General features: G+C 41.4%; 2 protein-coding genes across 2 annotated transcripts in view; one reads left to right on the top strand and one right to left on the bottom strand.

The window, feature by feature from the left end:
* The window catches only part of LOC137628836 (tripartite motif-containing protein 59-like), a 281,529-nt gene that overhangs the window by 120,008 nt on the left and 149,021 nt on the right, over positions 1-12,500 (top strand). The window lies entirely within an intron of this gene.
* The window catches only part of LOC137628834 (uncharacterized), a 147,493-nt gene that overhangs the window by 91,838 nt on the left and 43,155 nt on the right, over positions 1-12,500 (bottom strand). The window lies entirely within an intron of this gene.

The following is a 12,500-nucleotide window of genomic DNA, read 5'->3' on the forward strand; positions in this document are numbered from 1 at the left end:
CCCCCTCTCCACCCAAGCTAGGACCAAGGAGGGCCAGGAAACGGCTGCTGATGACTCAGCAGATAGACCTATACGCTCCCCCCAACTCGCCATCCTTAGCTCACAAGGAATGGTGAGGTTGCAGCGACGAAAGGAACAAACGAGTTTAAGCGGGACACGAACCCTAGCCTGATGTCCACCAGTCAGGAACATCCTACATCTTTCTGTTCCTTTTTATCCTCATCCTGCATCCTTCCCTTCCTTTTTATTCTCATCCTGCATTCTTCACTTCTTTATATCCTCATCCTGCATCCTTCACTTCCTTTTTATCCTCATCCTACATCCTCCATTTCCTTTTTATCCTAATCCTGCATCCTCTATTCCTTTTTATCCTAAACATGCATCCTACACATCCTTTTTAAATTCAACCTGCATTCTCCTTTTTATCTTCAACCTGCATCTTCCATTTCCTTTTTATCCTCAACCTGCATCTTCCACATCCTTTTCATCCTTAACCTGTATCCTCAGCTTCCATTTTATCCTAAACCTGCATCTTCCATTTCCTTTTTATCCTCAACCTGCATCCTCCATTTTCTCTCTATTCTCCTACTGTATCATCCTGTTCGTATCTTATCCTGATGGGATATCCTCTTCCCATACCATAATCCTCGTCTATCTTCTTCCTACTCTATCTTTCTTTCTGCTTCTTCCTGTTACTTTTATGCCTTCTTCCTGAACCTTCATCCTACTGTTCCTATTTAATCCTCTTTCTGTATCCTCCTGATATAATTTCATATTCATCCATATCAGGCTGTTCCTATTTCCTTTCTACACTGGAGCCTAGGTTTCCTCTTTTATCCTTACCCAGTTCCAATATTAGTCTCATCCTTTATCCTCCTGTGTCTATTTTATCCTGATCCTGCGGTTATCCTATTTCTATTCTTTTACCAATGCGCACTCGCTTATTCTTATCCTTCTCATCCTTATATCTCGTTGATCCTGTTTCCTTTCGGCCCTGTACCTTACTGTTCCTGTTTTATCCTCGCATAGACTTTTATTCATGCTATCTTATCCTCTTCCTAGAGCTTCTCATCCTATTTCATCTTATCTTGAATCTTCCATTTACTATTTCATTATCATCTTGTAATCTCTTGTTCCTATTTCGTCATCATCAAGATATTGATAATCCTACTTTATCCTCATTCCAGTGTTCTTCTGTCACTATTTTAATTTCATTCTGATCCTTCTCTTTTAAATATATCCTTATCCCATAACCATCTTTCTATCAACTCTCCGTATTTTATCAGCATCCTTTATCCTTCTGTTCCTAGTTCATACTAATCCTACATATTAACCTGACTATTCTATACACATCCTGTATCCTCTTATTCCTATTTAATCATGAATCATGTATCCTTCTGTCCTATTTCCTCTTCAACTTGTATCCTCATCTTCCTATTTTATCCTCATCTTGTATCCTTCTCTACCTATATATCCTCCTCCTGTATCCTTCTCACCTGTTCAGCCTCCTCCTGTATCCTTCTCCACCTGTTTGTCCTCCTCCTGTATCCTTCTCTACATATTCTTTCTCCTGTATCTTTTCTCTACCTATCCATCCTCTTTCTGTATCCTTCTCTACTATTCTTCTCCTCCTGTATCCCTCTCTACTTTTCATCCCCTCCTGTATTCTTTTGTAACCTATTCTTCTCCTTCTCTATCCATCTCTACCTATTCACCCTCCTCCTGTATCCATCTCACATGTTCATCCTCCTCCTGCATCCTTCTCCACCTGTTCATCCTCATCCTGTATCCTTCTCTACATATTCTTTCTTCTCCTGTATCCTTCTCTACATGTTAATCCTCCTTCTGTATCCTTCTCTATCTGTCCATCCTCCTTCTGTATCCTTCTCTACCTGTTCATCCCCCCCCCCGTATCCTTTTCTACCTAATCTTTCTCTTCTCTACCCTTCTCTACCTATTCACCCTCCTCCTGTATCCTTCTCTACGTATTCATCCCCCTCCTGTATCCTTCTTCTACCTGTTATCCTTCTCCTGTATCCTTCTCTACCTGTTCATTTACTCCCCTATCCTTCTCTACCTTTTATCCCTCCTGTATTCTTCACTAACTATTCTTCCTCTTACTGTATCCTTCTCTACCTGTTCATTCCCATCCTGTATCCTTCTATACCTGTTCATCCTCATTCTGTATCCTTCTCTACCTATTCTTCCTCCTCCTGTATCCTTCTATACCTGTTCATCCTCCTCCTGTATCCTTGTCTACCTATATTCTTCACTCTCCTGTATCCTTCCCTACCTATTCTTTCTCCTCCTGTATCCTTCTATACCTATTCTTCCTCCTCCTGTATCCCTCTCTACCTGTTCATCCTCCTCCTGTATCCTTCACTACCTATTCTTCCTCCTCCTGTATCCTTCTATACCTATTCTTCCTCCTCCTGTATCCCTCTCTACCTGTTCATCCTCCTCCTGTATCCTTTTCTACCTAATCAACCTCCTCCTGTATACTTCTCTACCTATTCTTCCTCTCCTGTATCATTCTCTACTTAATCGTCATCCTCCTGTATCCTTCTCTAGCTATTCACCTTCCTCCTGTATACTTCTCTACCTATTCATCCGTCCTCCTATATCCTTCTATACATGTTCATCCTCCTCCTGTATCCTTCAATAAATATTCCTCCTCCTCCTGTATCCTTCTCTACCTGTTCATCCTCATCCTCTATCCTTCTCTACCCATTCTTCATCCTCTTGTATCTTTGTCTACCTATTCTTCATCCTCCTGTATCCCTCTCTACCTGTTCATCCTCCTCCTGTATCCTTCTCTACCTATTCAACCTCCTCCTGTATCCTTCATTACCTGTTCTTCATCCTCCTGTATCCTTCACTACCTATTCACCCCTCCCTCCTGTATCCTTCAATACCTGTTCATCTTCATTCTGTATCCTCCTCTACCTATTCTTCATCCTCCTGTATCCTTCACTACCTATTCTTCCTCCTCCTGTATCCCTCTCTACTTGTTCAACCTCTCCTGTATCCTTCTCTACCTATTCTCCCTCCTCCTGTATCCTTCTCTACCTATTCACCCTCCTTCTGTATCCTTCTATACCTGTTCATCCTCGTTTTTTTATCCTTCTCTACCTATTCTTCCTCCTATATTCTCTACCTATTCTCATCCTCCTGTATCCTTTTCTACCTATTCACCCTCCTCCTGTATCCTTCTCTACCTGTTCATCCTCCTCCTGTATCCTTTTCTACCTATTCTCCCTCCTCCTGTATCCTTCAATACTTGTTCATCTTCATTCTGTATCCTCCTCTACCTATTGCCTTCATCCTCCTGTATCCTTTTCTACCTATTCACCCTCCTCCTGTATCCTTCTCTACCTGTTCATCCTCCTCCTGTATCCTTTTTCTACCTATTCTCCCTCCTTCTGTATCCTTCTCTACCTATTCACCCTCCTCCTGTATCCTTCGATACCTGTTCATCCTCATTCTGTATCCTCCTCTACCTATTCTTCATCCTCCTATATCCTTCACCTACCTATTCTTCCTCCTCCTGGATCCTTCACTACCTATTTTTCCTCCTCCTGTATCATTTTCTACCTATTCTTCTTCATCTGTATCCTTCTCTACCTATTCAACCTCCTCCTGTATCCTTCTATACCTGTTCATCCTCATTCTGTATCATTCTCTACCTATTCTTCCTCCCCCTGTATCCTTCACTACCTGTTCATCCTACTCACGTATCCTTTTCTACCTATTCTTCCTCCACCTGTATCCTTATCTACCTGTTCATCCTCCTCCTGTATCCTTCTATACCTGTTCATCCTCCTCCTGTATCCTTTTCTACCTAATCTTCATCTCCCGTATCCTTCTCTACCTATTCTTCCTCCTCCTCTTTCCCTCTCTACCTATTCTTCCTCCTCCTCTTTCCCTCTCTACATATTCTTCCTCCTCTTGTATCCTTCTCTACCTCTTCAACCTCCTCCTGTATCATTCTATACCTGTTCATCCTCATTTTGTATCCTTCTCTATCTATTCTTCCTCCTCCTGTATCTTTCTCCACCTATTCTTCAGCCTCCTGTATCCTTCACTACCTATTCTTCCTCCTCCTGTATCCCTCTGTACCTGTTCATCCTCCTCACGTATCCTTTTCTACCTATTCTTCCTCCACCTGTATCCTTATCTACCTGTTCATCCTCCTCCTGTATCCTTCTATGCCTGTTCATCCTCCTCCTGTATCATTTTCTACTTATTCATCCTCCTCTTGTATCCTTCTCTAGCTATTCACCCTCCTCCTGTATCCTTCTCTACCTATTCTTCCTCTTCCTCTATCCTCTACCCATTGTTCCTCCTCCTCTTTCCCTCCTCTACATATTCTTCCTCCTCCTGTATCCTTCTCTACCTGTTCCTCATCTTCCTGTATCCTGTATCCTTCTCTACCTATTTTTTATCCTCCTGTATCCTTCTCTACCTATTCTCCCTCCTCCTGTATCCTTCTCTACTTATTCATCCTCCTCCTGTATCCTTCTCTACCTGTTCCTCCTCTTCCTGTATACTGTATCCTTCTCTACCTGTTCCTCCTCTTCCTGTATCCTATATCCTTCTCTACCTATTTTTTTATCCTCCTGTATCCTTCTCTACCTATTCTCCCTCCTCCTGTATCCTTCTCTACTTATTCATCCTCCTCCTGTATCCTTCTCTACCTGTTCCTCCTCTTCCTGTATCCTGTATCCTTCTCTACCTATTTTTTATCCTCCTGTATCCTTCTCTACCTATTCTCCCTCCTCCTGTATCCTTCTCTACTTATTCATCCTCCTCCTGTATCCTTCTCTACCTGTTCCTCCTCTTCCTGTATACTGTATCCTTCTCTACCTGTTCCTCCTCTTCCTGTATCCTTCTCTACCTATTCTTTATCCTCCTGTATCCTTCTCTACCTATTCTTTCAACTCCTGTATCCTTCTCTACCTATTCTTCCTCCTCCTGTATCTTTCTCTACCTATTTTCTTCTCCTGTATCCTTCTCTACCTATTCTTCCTCCTTTTGTATCCTTTTCTACCTGTTACCCTTCTCTTGTATCCTTCTCTACTTATTCATCCTCCTCCTGTATTTTTCTCTACCTATTTTCCTCTCCTGTATCCTTCTCTACCTATTCTTCCCCCTCCTGTATCCTTCTCTACCTGTTCATCCTCCTCCTGTATCCTTCTCTACTTATTCATCTTCCTCCTGTATCTTTTTTCTATCTATTTTCCTCTCCTATATCCTTCTCTGCCTATTCTTCCTCCTCCTGTATCCTTTTCTACCTGTTATCCTTCCCTTGTATCCTTCACTACCTGTTCATCCTCTTCCCGTATCCTTCTCTATCTGTTCTCTCTCCTCCTGTATCTTTCTCTACCTATTTCTACCTCCTCTTGTATCCTTCTCTACCTGTTCATCATCCTGTATCTTTCTCTACCTATTCTACCTCCTCTTGTATCCTTCTCTACCTGTTCATCCTCTCTGTATCTTTCTCTACCTATTCTACCTCCTCTTGTATCCGTCTCTACCTGTTCATCCTCCTGTATCTTCTCTACTTATTCTACCTCCTCTTGTATCCTTCTCTACCTGTTCATCCTTCTGTATCTTTCTCTACCTATTATATTCCTTTTCTATTCTATCCCTATCTTGCATCGTGCTCTTCCTATTTCATCCTCATTCCTTCTACTATAATTCTTCTAGGCCTCCTGATGTTTCTTTGCTTCTCATATATCTCTTCCTTCTCTTCCCAGTTATTATTCTCATTTTCATCCTCTCCTCTACGTTCATGCAGTAATTCTCTTTTTTCTTGTCTTTCTAATAATCCATTCGTTATCTTCCACACTGCTAATCCTTCTTTTCTTCCTAGCCTTCCCTATATTCTCCTTTTATCAATAATCCTCATCCTCCTATTACTAATCTTCCCTCCTCCTCCCTGTCTTCCTTACTTCTTGTTAATCCTCCTCCTTTTCCTCCTCCTCCTCCTCCTCCTGGTGAGACTTGGCGTGGCGGAGGAGGTCTTAAAGCTTCACACTCCTTCTGAGCCGGAGGGGGAGGGGGGTGGATTGAGGGGGAGGGAGAGATGGAGAGGGAGAGAGAGAGAGGGGGGGGTGGGTATCCTCGCGCCTGGCCCAACCCGAAACCAGCTGCTTCCACCATCACTATTGTCCTTCTATATAAACAGTGTCCGCAAGAGGAGAGAGAGAGAGAGAGAGAGAGAGAAGGAGGAGAGAGAGAGAGAGAGAGAGAGAGAATGTGGAAGTGGATAGGGGAGGAGCGGGGGAGGAAGGGTTATATAGAAGGACAGTTGCAAGGGTGTACCAAAACTCTCCTTTTACCTGTCCTCAAACACACCGTGTTTTCCCCCTATGCTCCTATCCCCCATCCTTGGCTTCAGCAGGATCACACCCACCCGCCCACACGGCCGCACACCCACCCATACGCCCACTCGCATCAAAACAGCATAATTTTTTTTTTCTCAGCTGACCCCCAACCCATTAGCATTTTCTACGCAGGCGCGCAATGGACGTCATTCGTTTGATATTTCCGTTCGGCTTTGACGCATATTGTCTATTCTATTACATTGTATGAGAGAGAGAGAGAGAGAGAGAGAGAGAGAGAGAGAGAGAGAGAGAGAGAGAGAGAGAGAGAGGTATCGCTAATCTTTTAAAGTGGCCCGGCCATTAAGGAGCATTTGCTTACTAACCTCGGATATATATATATATATATAAATATATATATTTATATATATATATATATATATATATATTATATATATATATATATATATATATTATCTATATATATATATATATATATATATATAATCTATATATATAAATGTATATAGACATGTATATCATTTATGGAAGATGCATATATGAATTTGCATATAAACATATACATACATACATACAGTATATATATATATATATCTTTATAGTATATATATATATATATATATATATATATATATATATATATATATAGTATATATATATATTTTCTCTCTCTCTCTCTCTCTCTCTCTCTCATCTCTCTCTCTCTCATCTCTCTCTCTCTCTCTCTCTCTCTCTCTCTCTCTATCAATTCGTTACAAAACACCGGATACCCCCATTGACCACCGTAGATTCTGAATTATACACTAAAGAAAACTGATCAAAAACAATGCTAGGCTGTGTCTTGTGCCTTACAGAAAGAGCCTCGGTTAGATTTCGCCATTCGTCTCTATCTTGAACTTTTAATTCAGTACTTCTCTATTCACCATCTACTTCACGCTTCATAATCCTCAGCCATGTAGGCCTGGGTCTTCCAAACTCTTTTAGTGCCTTGTGAAGCCCAGTTGAACGTCTGGTGAGCTAATCTCTCTTGCGGAGGTGCGAAGGGCGTGCCCAAAAATGATTTCATCGTACGTAATATTTCATGTTGATATTTTATATAATGGCAGAAGTTTCTATTAATTGGAATTCTATTTGATATCAATTACTGAATTCTTTATGACCATCTTCCACAGTATTGAATATATTCTTCTTGTCATGAATCCATAGCAACAAACATTTTTTGGCCTACAGATATTTCTACACTACATATTATTCTGTCGTCTATTTTTATTGTATTTTATACGTCTCCCGTCATTATTTCAATGTGTTTTCCGTCTACCTTCTGTCATTCTTAATTGAACTTGTAATCTCTACTATTCTAGTGCTGCTTTATAAAGCATTGTTATCTGCCACTTGCATATTCAAGAAATAACTCTCTCTCTCTCTCCTCTCTCTCTCTCTCTCTCTCTCTCTCTCTCTCTCTCTCTCTCACACACACACACACACACACAAATAATAACTCCTAGCCATTCAACAGTATTTATTAGCATATTTTAAAAGTAACCTATACATACCACTAATGTCAACGTTGTTGCTTATATGATATCCATATAATTATCATAATTCCCTTTCTAAGTGGGAATACCTTAACGTATCGCTATGATCAGCAAAGTTGTACTATAGTCCATTTCTTTTAGCGGGGGCAGATTTGCACCGACTCGCAACGGTGCCCTTTTAGCTCGGAAAAGTTTCCTGATCGCTGATTGGTTAGAATTATCTTGTCCAACCAATCAGCGATCAGGAAACTTTTCCGAGCTAAAAGGGCACCGTTGCGAGTCGGTGCAAATCTGTCCCACTAAAAGAAATGGACTATAGTCAGGGGAACCATACTAGGTTGGTTTACTGTGAGCGATCAGACGAAAATCTCCAACCATCACAAATCCGCACTGGCCAGCATGATGACGAAAATTGGCCAAACCCCAGACATGAAAACGGCTGGATTTTTATTGTTGTTGTTGTTGTTGTTGTTGTTGTTGTTGTATTAACAATTATATTTATCCTTTATCAGGAGCAAACGGTAAAAGAGAACTAAAAACGAATCCAAAATAGATAAATATTAACAAATCGAATCTTTTTTTTTTTTTTTTTTCGTGCAAAAAAACCAACATCTCGTCCGAATGTACCGTTCACACGCAAAAGTATCTCACCATTTTCTTTCGATCGTTGCGAAAAGCATCGATGTAAACGTCCCAATCTTAAGCCGTAGAAACGAATCTTTATGAAAAGTGTAATGAATGCTGAACAAATTTATGACAAAATCTCTAAGGTCATCGTCTGTGACGGGGAATGGGGGTTATCACTAGAGTGTTATCCTAAGGGAAAGTGTTATTCTAGAGGGTTAATGTTATCCTGAAGGGGGGGGGGGGGATTATCCTAGAGAGAAGAGTATGATACAAGAGGGGGTTTATCCCTAGAGGGGGGAATGTTACCCCTAAAAGGAGTGTGTGTTATCTCCAAAAGGGAAAATGTTACTCCCTGGAGGGGGATTTGTTGTCCCCAGAAGCGGAGTGTTATCCTAGAGGGGGGAAGTTATCTATGTTGGATTGTTATCTTAGAAGGGCAATGTTATCCTCAGTGGGAGAGTGTTATAATACGTAGGGGAAATGTTGTCAAAAAGGGGGAGTGTTATTATAGAGGGGGCCAGTGTTATCCTAGAGGAAGAAGTATTAATTTTAGAGGAGTATTATCATAGTGGGGAAGTGTTATCCTGGAGAGAGAAGTATTATCGTAGAGAGAGAAATTGTCAACCCAGAGGGAAGTGTTATTCAAGAAAAAATTGGTATCCTTGTAGGGGACGTTTTATTCTAGAGGGGGAGTGTAATCCTAGAGGGAGAAGGGCTATAACAGAGGGAGAAGTATTATCCTAGAAGAGAAATTGTTATTCTAAAGAGGAAGCATAATCCTCTAAAGGGGATGTTATCTTGGGAAGGGGTGTATTCCTAGAGAGTTGAGTTAACATAGAGAAAAGTGTGTTTCTAGAGGGAAATGTTATCCTAGGGAGAAGTGTATTTTTAGAAGGGAAGTGTTATCCTAAGGAAAAGTGTATTCCTAGAGGGGAAGTATTATCCTAGTGAGAAGTGTATTCCTAGAGGGGAAGTGTTATCCTTTGAGAAGTGTATTCCTAGACGGGAAGTGTTATCCTAGGTAGAAGTGTATTCCTAGATGGAAGTGTTTATCCTAAGAAGAAGTGTATTCCTAGAGGGAAAATTTTGTCCTAGGAAGAAGTGTATTACTCAGAGGGGAAGTGTTATCCTTGGGGAAAGTGTATTCCTAGAGGGGAAGTGTTATCCTAGTGAGAAGTGTATTCCTAGAGGGGAAGTGTTATCCTCAGTGAGAAGTGTATTCCTAGAGGGGAAGTGTTATCCTAGGGAGAAGTGTATTCCTAGAGGGGAAGTGTTATCCTAGGGAGAAGTGTATTCCTAGATGAAAGTGTTATCCTAGGAAGAAGTGTATTCCCAGAGGGAAAATTTTGTCCTAGGGAGAAGTGTATTACCAGAGGGAGAGTGTTTCCTAAGAAGTGTATTCCTAGAGGGGAAGTGTTATCCATGGGAAAAGTGTATTCCTAGAGGGGAAGTGTTATCCTTGGGGAAAGTGTATTCCTAGATGGAAGTGTTATCCTAGGAAGAAGTGTATTCCCAGAGGGAAAATTTTGTCCTAGGAAGAAGTGTATTACCAGAGGGAAAGTGTTATCCTTGAGGAAAGTGTATTCCTAGAGGGGAAGTGTATTCCCAGAGGGGAAGTGTTATCCTAGTGAGAAGTGTATTCCTAGAGGGGAAGTGTTATCCTAGGGAGAAGTGTATTCCTAGATGGAAGTGTTATCCTAGGAAGAAGTGTATTCCCAGAGTGAAAATTTTGTCCTAGGGAGAAGTGTATTACCAGAGGGAGAGTGTTATCCTAAGAAGTGTATTCCTAGAGGGGAAGTGTTATCCTTGGGAAAAGTGTATTCCTAGAGGGGAAGTGTTATCCTTGGGGAAAGTGTATTCCTAGATGGAAGTGTTATCCTAGGAAGAAGTGTATTCCCAGAGGGAAAATTTTGTCCTAGGAAGAAGTGTATTACCAGAGGGAAGATGTTATCCTTGAGGAAAGTGTATCCTAGAGGGGAAGTGTATTCCCAGAGGGGAAGTGTTATCCTAGTGAGAAGTGTATTCCTAGAGGGGAAGTGTTATCCTAGGGAGAAGTGTATTCCTAGATGGAAGTGTTATCCTAGGAAGAAGTGTATTCCCAGAGTGAAAATTTTTGTCCTAGGGAGAAGTGTATTACCAGAGGGAGAGTGTTATCCTAAGGAGAAGTGTTATCCTTGGGAAAAGTGTATTCCTAGAGGGGAAGTGTTATCCTAGGGAGAAGTGTTTTCCCAGAGGGAAGTGTTATCCTAGGGAGAAGTGTATTCTTAGAGGGGAAGGTGTTATCCTATGGATAAATGTATTGCTAGAGGGAAGGTTATTCTAGGAAGACGTGTAAGACTAGAGGGGAAGTGTTATCCTAGGGAGAAGTGTACTCCCAGAGGGAAGTGTTATCCTATGGAGATGTGTATTCCTAGAGGGAATGTTATCCCAAGGAGTTTATTACTGGAGGGGAAGTGTTATCCTAGTGAGAAGTGTATCACTATAGATAAGTATTAATCCTAGGGAGAAGTGTATTCCTAGAGGGGAAGTATTATCCTAGGAGAAGTCAATTACAAGAGGGGAAGTGTTATCCTCGGGAGAAACTGTATTCCTAGAGGGGAAGTGTTATCCTAGTGAGCAGTGTATTCCTAGAGGGGAAGTGTTATCCTTGGGAGAAGTGTATTCCTAGAGGGGAAGTGTTATCCTCGGGAGAAGTGTATTCCTAGTGGGAAGTGTTACCCTATGGAAAAATATATTCCTAGAGGGGAAGTGTTTATCCTAGTGAGAAGTGTATTCCTAGAGGGGAAGTGTTATCCTTGGGAGAAGTCAATTACGAGAGGGGAAGTGTTATCCTAGGAAGAAGTGTATTCTCAGAGCGAAGTGTTTATCCTAGGGAGAAAGGTATTCTTAGAGGGGAAGTGTTATCCTAAGGAGAAGTGTATTAACAGAAGGAAGTGTTATCCTAGGGAGAAGTGTATTCTTAGAGGGAAAGTGTTAACCTAGGGAGAAGTGTATTCTTTTAGGGGGAAGTGTTATCCTAGGGGAGAACTGTATTCCTAGAGGGGAAGTGTTATCCTAGTGAGAAGTCAATTATGAGAGGGGAAGTGTTATCCTAGGGAGAAGTGTATTCCCAGAGTGAAGTGTTATCCTAGGGAGAAGTGTAATTCAAGAGGGGAAGTCTTATCCTACGGAGAAGTGTATTCCTAGAGGGGAAATGTTATCCTACGATGTGTATTACTAGAGGGAAAGTGTTATCCGAGAGAGAAGTATATTCCTAGAGAAGAAGTGTTATCCTAGGGAGAAGTGTATCCCCAGAGGGAAGTGTTATCCTAGGGAGAAGTGTATCCCCAGTGGGAAGTGTTATCCTAGGGAGAAGTGTATTCTTAGAGGGGAAGTGTTATCCTAGGAAGAAGTGTATTACATAGTGATGTGTTATCCTGAGAAGTTTATTCCCAGAGGGAAATGTTATCCTAGGGAAAAGTGTATTCCCAGAGTGAAGTGTTATCCTTGAGAGAAATTTATTCATAGAGGGGAAGTGTTATCCTAGGAAGAGGTGTATTCCTAGAGGATAAATGTTATCCTAGGGAGAAGTCAATTACTAGAGGGGAAGTGTTATCCTAGGGAGAAGTGTATTACCAAGCGGAAGTGTTATCTCAGGGAGAAGTATTTTCCTAGAGGGGAAGTGCTATCCTAAGGAGAAGTGTATTCCCAGAGAAGAAGTGTTATCTTAAGGAGAAGTGTATTCCCAGAGGGGAAGTCTTCTCTTAAGGAGAAGTGTATTCCTATAGGGGGAGGTGTTATCCTAGAAGTGTTATCCCTGAAGAGTGTTACTGTTACCTCTAAGACGACGAAGTTAATGCCGGAATGGAGAGACGAGGTTCAGCCAAGTTCACGGCTATCCAACCTCGGTGGTTTCAGAAAGCAAATGTTACCTGACTTGACTTCTTCCTTTCTAGTGCTGTCTGTGCCTTCAGCCTTGCCTGCTCAGCCAATACGAAGAATAAGAAGAAGA

Source organism: Palaemon carinicauda, chromosome 36, assembly GCF_036898095.1.
Source record: "Palaemon carinicauda isolate YSFRI2023 chromosome 36, ASM3689809v2, whole genome shotgun sequence".
Classification (NCBI taxonomy): Eukaryota; Metazoa; Arthropoda; class Malacostraca; order Decapoda; family Palaemonidae; genus Palaemon; species Palaemon carinicauda.